A 9,703-nucleotide genomic window follows, 5' to 3' on the forward strand; every position below is an offset into this window, starting at 1 on the left:
GCCCACATACCCCTCCACGCAGTCTCCCATACCCCTCCATGCAGTCCCCCATACCCCTCCATGCAGTCTCCCATACCCCTCCATGTAGTCTCCCATACCCCTCCATGCAGTCTCCCATACCACTCCATGCAGTCCCCCATACCCCTCCATGCAGTCCCCCATACCCCTCCAGGCAGGCCCCCACACCCCTCCATGCAGTCCCCGATACCGCTCCATGCAGTCCCCCATACCCCTCCATGCAGTCTCCCATACCCCTCCATGTAGTCTCCCATACCCCTCCATGCAGGCCCCCATACCCCTCCATGCAGTCTCCCATACCCCTCCATGCAGTCTCCCATACCCCTCCATGCAGTCCCCCATACACCCCCATGCAGGCCCCCATACCCCTCCATGCAGGCCCCCATACCCCTCCATGCAGGCCCCCATACCCCTCCATGCAGTCTCCCATACCCCTCCATACAATCTCCCATACCCCTTCATGCAGTCTCCCATACTCCTCCATGTAGTCTCCCATACCCCTCCATGTAGTCTCCCATACCCCTCCATGCAGTCTCCCATACCCCTCCATGCAGGCCCCCATACTCTTCCATGTAGTCCCCCATACCCCTCCATGCAGTCCCCCTACCCCTCCATGCAGTCCCCCACACCCCTCCATGCAGTCTCCCATACCCCTCCATTCAGTCCCCCATACCCCCCCATGCAGTCCCCCATACCCCTCCGTGCAGTCTCCCACACTCTTCCATGTAGTCTCCCATACCCCTGCATGCAGGCCCCCATGCCCCTCCATGCAGTCCCCCATTCCCCTCCATGTAGTCCCCCATACCCCTCCATGTAGTCTCCCATACCCCTCCATGCAGTCTCCCATACCCCTCCATACAATCTCCCATACCCCTCCATGCAGTCTCCCATACCCCTCCATGTAGTCTCCCATACTCTTCCATGTAGTCTCCCATACTCTTCCATGTAGTCTCCCATACCCCTCCATGCAGTCTCCTATACCCCTCCAGGCAGGCCCCCACACCCATCCATGCAGTCTCCCATACCCCTCGATGCAGTCTCCCATACCCCTCCATGCAGTCTCCCATACCCCTCCATGCAGTCTCCCATACCCCTCCATGCAGGCCCCCATACCCCTCGATGCAGTCTCCCATACCCCTCCATGTAGTCTCCCATACTCCTCCATGTAGTTTCCAATACCCCCCCATGCAGGCCCCCACACCCCTCCATGCAGGCCCCCATACCCCTCGATGCAGTCCCCCATACCCCTCCATGCAGTCTCCCGTACCCCTCCATGCAGTCCCCCATACCCCTGCATGCAGTCTCCCATGCCCCTCCATGCAGTCTCCCATACCCCTCCATGCAGGCCCCCATACCCCTCCATGTAGTCTCCCATACCCCTCCATGTAGTCTCCCATACTCTTCCATGTAGTCTCCCATACCCCCCCATGCAGGCCCCCATACCCCTCCATGCAGGCCCCCATGCCCCTCCATGCAGTCTCCCATACCCCTTCATGCAGGCGCCCACACCCCTCCATGCAGTCCCCCATACCCCTCCATGCAGTCTCCCATACCCCTCCATGCAGTCCCCCATACCCCTCCATGCAGTCTCCCATACCCCTCCATGCAGTCTCCCATACCCATCCATGCAGTCCCCCATACCCCTCCATGCAGTCCCCCATACCCCTCCATGCAGTCTCCCATACCCCTCCATGCAGTCTCCCATACCCATCCATGCAGTCCCCCATACCCCTCCATGCAGTCCCCCATACCCCGCAATGCAGTCTCCCATACTCTTCCATGCAGTCTCCCATACTCTTCCATGTAGTCTCCCATACCGCTCCATGCAGTCCCCCATTCCCCTCCATGCAGGCCCCCATACTCTTCCATGTAGTCTCCCATACTCTTCCATGTAGTCTCCCATACCCCTCCATGCAGTCCCCCGTACCCCTCCATGTAGTCTCCCATACCCCTCCATGCATTCCCCCATATCCCTCCATGCAGTCCCCCATACACCTCCATGCAGTCTCCCATACCCCTCCATGCAGGCCCCATAACACTCCATGCAGTCCCCCATAACCCCCCATGCAGGCCCCCATACCCCTCCATACAGTCTCCCATACCCCTCCATGCAGTCTCACATACCCCTCCAGGCAGGCCCCCACACCCCTCCATGCAGACCCCATACCCCTCCATGTAGTCTCCCATACTCTTCCATGTAGTCTCCCATACCCTTCCATGCAGTCTCCCATACCCCTCCAGGCAGGCCCCCACACCCGTCCATGCAGGCCCCCATACCCCTCGATGCAGTCTCCCATACCCCTCCATGTAGTCTCCCATACTCCTCCATGTAGTTTCCAATACCCCCCCAGGCAGGCCCCCATACCCCTCGATGCAGTCCCCCATACCCCTCCATGCAGTCTCCCATACCCCTCCATGCAGTCCCCCATACCCCTCCATGCAGTCTCCCATACCCATCCATGCAGTCCCCCATACCCCTCCATGCAGTCCCCCACACCCCTCCATGCAGTCTCCCATACCCCTCCATGCAGTCTCCCATACCCATCCATGCAGTCCCCCATACCCCTCCATGCAGTCCCCCATACCCCGCAATGCAGTCTCCCATACTCTTCCATGCAGTCTCCCATACTCTTCCATGTAGTCTCCCATACCCCTCCATGCAGGCGCCCATACCCCTCCGTGCAGTCTCCCATACCCCTCCATGCAGTCTCCCATACCCCTCCATGCAGGCGCCCATACCCCTCCGTGCAGTCTCCCATACCCCTCCATGCAGTCCCCCATACCCCTCCAAGCAGTCCCCCATTCCCGTCCATGCAGTCTCCCATACTCTTCCATGTAGTCTCCCATACCCCTCCATGCAGTCCCCCATACCCCCCCATGCAGTCTCCCATACCCCTCCATGCAGTCTCCCATACCCCTCCATACAATCTCCCATACCCCTCCATGCATTCCCCCATATCCCTCCATGCAGGCGCCCATACCCCTCCATGCAGTCTCCCATACCCCTCCATACAATCTCCCATACCCCTCCATGCAGTCCCCCATACCCCCCCATGCAGGCCCCCATACCCCTCCATGCAGGCCCCCATACCCCTCCATGCAGGCCCCCATACCCCTCCATGCAGTCTCCCATACCCCTCCAGGCAGGCCCCCACACCCCTCCATGCAGTCCCCGATACCGCTCCATGCAGTCCCCCATACCCCTCCATGCAGTCTCCCATACCCCTCCATGTAGTCTCCCATACCCCTCCATGCAGGCCCCCGTACCCCTCCATGCAGGCCCCCATACCCCTCCATGCAGTCCCCCATACTCCACCATGCAGTCTCCCATACCCCTCCAGGCAGGCCCCCACACCCCTCCATGCAGTCCCCGATACCGCTCCATGCAGTCCCCCATACCCCTCCATGCAGTCTCCCATACCCCTCCATGTAGTCTCCCATACCCCTCCATGCAGGCCCCCATATCCCTCCATGCAGGCGCGCATACCCCTCCATGCAGTCTCCCATACCCCTCCATACAATCTCCCATACCCCTCCATGCAGTCCCCCATACCCCCCCATGCAGGCCCCCATACCCCTCCATGCAGGCCCCCATACCCCTCCATGCAGGCCCCCATACCCCTCCATGCAGTCTCCCATACCCCTCCATGTAGTCCCCGATACCGCTCCATGCAGTCCCCCATACCCCTCCATGCAGTCTCCCATACCCCTCCATGTAGTCTCCCATACCCCTCCATGCAGTCTCCCATACCACTCCATGCAGTCCCCCATACCCCTCCATGCAGTCCCCCATACCCCTCCAGGCAGGCCCCCACACCCCTCCATGCAGTCTCCCATACCCCTCCATGCAGTCTCCCGTACCCCTCCATGCAGTCTCCCATACCCCCCCATGCAGTCTCCCATACCCCTCCAAGCAGTCTCCCATACCCCTCCATACAATCTCCCATACCCCTCCATGCATTCCCCCATATCCCTCCATGCAGGCACCCATACACCCCCATGCAGGCCCCCATACCCCTCCATGCAGGCCCCCATACCCCTCCATGCAGGCCCCCATACCCCTCCATGCAGTCTCCCATACCCCTCCATACAATCTCCCATACCCCTTCATGCAGTCTGCCATACCCCTCCATGTAGTCTCCCATACCCCTCCATGTAGTCTCCCATACCCCTCCATGCAGTCTCCCATACCCCTCCATGCAGGCCCCCATACTCTTCCATGTAATCCCCCATACCCCTCCATGCAGTCCCCCTACCCCTCCATGCAGTCCCCCACACCCCTCCATGCAGTCTCCCATACCCCTCCATGCAGTCCCCCATACCCCCCCATGCAGTCCCCCATACCCCTCCGTGCAGTCTCCCACACTCTTCCATGTAGTCTCCCATACCCCTGCATGCAGGCCCCCATGCCCCTCCATGCAGTCCCCCATTCCCCTCCATGTAGTCCCCCATACCCCTCCATGCAGGCCCCCATACCCCTCCATGTAGTCTCCCATACCCCTCCATGCAGGCCCCCATAGCCCTCCATGTAGTCTCCCATACTCTTCAATGTAGTCTCCCATACCCCTCCATGTAGTCTCCCATACCCCTCCATGCAGTCTCCCATACCCCTCCATACAATCTCCCATACCCCTCCATGCAGTCTCCCATACCCCTCCATGTAGTCTCCCATACTCTTCCATGTAGTCTCCCATACTCTTCCATGTAGTCTCCCATACCCCTCCATGCAGGCCCCCATACCCCTCCATGCAGTCCCCCATACACCTCCATGCAGTCTCCCATACCCTTCCATGTAGTCTCCCATACCCCTCCTTGCAGTCTCCCATACTCCTCCATGCAGGCCCCATTCCCCTCCATGTAGTCCCCGATACCCCTCCATGCAGTCTCCCGTACCCCTCCATGCAGTCCCCCATACCCCCCCATGCAGGCCCCCATACCCCTCCACGCAGGCCCCCATACTCCTCCATGCAGTCTCCCATACCCCTCCATGCAGTCTCCCATACCCCTCCATGCAGTCTCCCGTACCCCTCCATGCAGTCTCCCATACCCCCCCATGCAGGCCCCCATACCCCTCCATGCAGGCCCCCATACACCTCCATGCAGTCTCCCATACCCCTCCATGCATTCCCCCATATCCCTCCATGCAGGCCCCCATACCCCTCCATGCAGTCCCCCATACCCCCCCATGCAGGCCCCCATACCCCTCCATGCAGGCCCCCATACCCCTCCATGTAGTCTCCCATACTCTTCCATGTAGTCTCCCATACCCCTCCATGTAGTCTCCCATACCCCTCCATGCAGTCTCCCATACCCCTCCATACAATCTCCCATACCCCTCCATGCAGTCTCCCATACCCCTCCATGTAGTCTCCCATACTCTTCCATGTAGTCTCCCATACTCTTCCATGTAGTCTCCCATACCCCTCCATGCAGGCCCCCATACCCCTCCATGCAGTCCCCCATACACCTCCATGCAGTCTCCCATACTCTTCCATGTAGTCTCCCATACCCCTCCTTGCAGTCTCCCATACTCCTCCATGCAGGCCCCATTCCCCTCCATGCAGTCCCCGATACCCCTCCATGCAGTCTCCCATACCCCTCCATGCAGTCCCCCATACCCCCCCATGCAGGCCCCCATACCCCTCCATGCAGGCCCCCATACCCCTCCATGCAGTCTCCCATACCCCTCCATGCAGTCTCCCATACCCCTCCATGCAGGCCCCCATACCCCTCCATGCAGTCTCCCATACCCCTCCATGCAGTCTCCCATACCCCTCCATGCAGTCTCCCATACCCCTCCATGCAGTCCCCGACACTGCTCCATGCAGTCCCCCATACCCCTCCATGTAGTCTCCCATACCCCTCCATGTAGTCTCCCACACCCCTCCATGTAGTCTCCCACACCCCTCCATGCAGTCTCCCATATCCCCCCATGCAGTCTCCCATACCCCTTCATGCAGTCTCCCATACCCCTCCATGCAGTCTCCCATACCCCTCCATGCAGTCCCCCATACCCCCCCATGCAGGCCCCCATACCCCTCCATGCAGGCCCCCATACCCCTCCGTGCAGGCCCCCATACCCCTCCATGCAGGCCCCCATACCCCTCCATGCAGGCCCCCATACCCCTCCATGCAGTCTCCCATATCCCTCCATGCAGTCCCCCATACCCCTCCATGTAGTCTCCCATACCCCTCCATGTAGTCTCCCACACCCCTCCATGCAGTCTCCCATATCCCTCCATGCAGTCTCCCATACCCCTTCATGCAGTCTCCCATACCCCTCCATGCAGTCTCCCATATCCCTCCATGCAGGCCCCCATCCCCCTCCATGCAGTCTCCCATACCCCTCCATGTAGTCTCCCATATCCCTCCATGCAGGCCCCCATACCCCTCCATGCAGTCTCCCATACCCCTCCATGTAGTCTCCCACACCCCTCCATGCAGTCTCCCATACCACTCCATGCAGTCTCCCATACCCCTTCATGCAGTCTCCCATACCCCTCCATGCAGTCTCCCATACCCCTCCATGCAGTCTCCCATACCCCTCCATGCAGTCCCCGATACCCCTCCATGCAGTCTCCCATACCCCTCCATGTACTCTCCCATTCCCCTCCATGTAGTATCCCATACCCCTCCATGTAGTCTCCCATCCCCCTCCATGCAGTCCCCCATACCCCTCCATGCAGGCCCCCATACTCTTCCATGCAGTCTCCCATACCCCTCCATGCATGCCCCCATACTCCTCCATGCAGGCCCCCATACCCCTCCACGCAGTCTCCCATACCCCTCCATGTAGTCTCCCATACTCTTCCATGCAGTCTCCCATACCCCTCCATGCAGTCCCCCATTGCCCTCCATGCAGGCCCCCATACTCTTCCATGCAGTCTCCCGTACCCCTCCATGCAGGCCCCCATACTCTTCCATGCAGCCTCCCATACCCCTCCAGGCAGTGGAGGCAGGGAGGTGATAGCTTTCTGGTATTATTGCGAGACTATCAATCTCAGATTGATACTCAGCTAATGCTCCAGGGACCCAGGTTTGAATCCTGCCACGACAAATGGTGAAATTTGTACTCTATTTTTAAACATATGCCAATAAGTTGTAAAGAAATATTCCAATGACCATGGGAAAACCCATCTGATTCACTAATACCCGACAGGGACGGAAATCCACTGTCCTCACCTGGTCTGTACTACATGTGACTCCAGACCCACAGCAGTGTGAGTGATTCTCAATTGCCCCCTGAACTGGCCTGGCAAGCCATTCAGTTGTACCAGTCATTACAAAGTCTCAGAGAAATGAAACTGGATGGATCACCTGGCACCGCCCTAGGCACCGGAAAATGCAGGAACAGTCCTGTCGATCCTGCAACGTCCTCCTTACTAACATCTGGGGGCTACTGCCAAAACTGGGAGAGCTGTCTCACAGACTAGCCAAGCAATAACCAGAGATAGGCATACTCACAGAACCCTACTTGACATTCTATGTCCCAGTCAGCACCATCACCATCCCTGGATATGTCCTGACAGACCCAGCAGAGGAGGCAGCACAGTGGGGATACAGTCGGGAGGGAGTTACCCTGTGAGTCCTCAACATTGACTCTGGACCCCATGGAGTCTCACAGCTTCAGGTTAAACATGAACAAGGAAAGCTCCTGCTGATTACCATGTACCGTCCTCCCTCAGCTGATGAATCAGTTCTCCTCCATATTGAACAGCACTTGGAGGAACCACTGAAGGTGACAGGGGCACAACATGTACCCGGGGCGGGGGGGTGGCGGATTTCAATGTTCACCATTGAGAGTGTCTCGGCAGCAGTACAACGGATTGAGCTGGTCAGGTCCTAAAGGACAGAGCTGTTAGACTGGGTCTGCGGCATGTGGTGAGGGAACCAACAAGAGGAAAAAACATACTCGACCTCATCCTTACCAATCTGCCAGCTGCAGATACATCTGTCCACGACAGTATCAGTAAGAACAATCACCATACAGTACTTAAGGAGACAAAGTCCTGTCTTCTGATTGAGAATAACCTCCAACGTGTTGTGTGGCTCTAAATGTGTGTGAGAAATGAGACAGACTTCAAACAGATTGAGCAACTAAAACATTGACATCCATGATATGATTGGGTCATGAACAGCAGCACAATGTGTGACCCCATGGTCCAGCACATCTCCCACTCAACCATGACCATCAAGCCAGGGGATCAATCCTGGATCAATGGAGAGTACAGGGTAACATGCCAGGAACAACACCAGGCATAGCTCAAGATGAGGCTTCAACGTGGTGAAGCCACCAGTCAGCATAAACAGGAAGTGATAGACAGAGCTGAGTGTTCCCCAACCAACAGATCAGATCGAAGGCCTGCAGTCCTGCCACATCCAGTCATGAATAGTGGTGGACAATTAAACAACTCACTGGAGAAGGAGGCTCCACAAATATTCCCATCCTCAATGAGGGAAGAGCTCAGCACATCAGTACAAAAGGTAAGGATGAAATCTTTGCAGGAATCATCAGCCAAGCGTGCTGAGTTTGTGATCCATCTCACCCCCCTCCAATGGGCCCCAGCATTACAGGTACCAGTCTTCAGCCAATTCAATTCACTCCATAGATATCACAGAATGGTGGGAGACACAGGATACTGCAATGGCTATAAGCCCTGACAACATTCCAGCAATATTACTGAAGACGTGCTCCAGAACTTGTCGCTTCCGTGACTAAACTGCTCCAGTACAGTTACTACACTGGCATCCATCCGACAATGTGGAAAATTGCCCAGGTTTGCCCTGTACTGAAATGGCAGGTCAAAACTAACCCGGCCAATTACCGTCCCATCAGTCTATTCTCGATCTCCAGTAAAGTGATGGAAGGTGACATCAGCCGTGCTATTGAGCAGCTTCTGCTCAGCAATAACCTGGTCAGTGACGCCCAGTTTGGGTTCCACTGGGACCACTCAGCTCCTGATCTCATTACAGCCTTGGTTAAAACTTGGATAAAAGAGCTGAGTTCCAGAGGGGAGGGGAGAGTGACAGCCTGTGACATCAAGGTAATTGGACCGAGTGTGGCTTCAAGGAGTCCGAGCAAAACGGGAATCAATGGGGGACAAACTCTCTGGTGGTTAGAGTCAGACCAGACACAGAGGAAGATGGTTGTGGTTGTTGGAGGTCAGTCATCTCAGCTCCAGGACATCTCTGCAAGGTCATGTCCTTGGGTCAAACATCTCCAGCTGCTTCACGATAAGGTCCCCATAAGTACCTTTGCTTCCTCATAAGGTCAGAAGTGGGGATATTTACTGATAATTTGACAATGTTTAGCATCATTCACGACTCTTTAGATATTGAAGCAGTCCGTGTTCAAATGCAACAAGATCTGGGCAATGTCTAGGCTTTGGCTCATGAGTGGCATATAATGTTTGTGGCACACAAATGCCAGGTTCTGACCATCACCAATAAGAGACAATCTATCAACTGACCCTTGAATTTCAATGGTGTTACCATCATTGAATTCCCCCAATGTCAACATTCTGGGGGTTATCACTGACCAGTAACTCCACTGGACTCACCTCATAAACACAGTGACACAAGAGTAGGTCAGAAGCTCGGTATATCACTGTGAGTAAACCACCTCTTCACTTCCCAAAGCCTATCCACCATCTACAAGGCACAAGTCAGGAGTATGGTAGAATAC

The sequence above is a fragment of the Chiloscyllium plagiosum genome, unplaced genomic scaffold (assembly GCF_037043375.1).
Source record: "Chiloscyllium plagiosum isolate Xiang-an unplaced genomic scaffold, Cpla_swu_hap1 HiC_scaffold_12, whole genome shotgun sequence".
NCBI classification, from domain to species: domain Eukaryota; kingdom Metazoa; phylum Chordata; class Chondrichthyes; order Orectolobiformes; family Hemiscylliidae; genus Chiloscyllium; species Chiloscyllium plagiosum.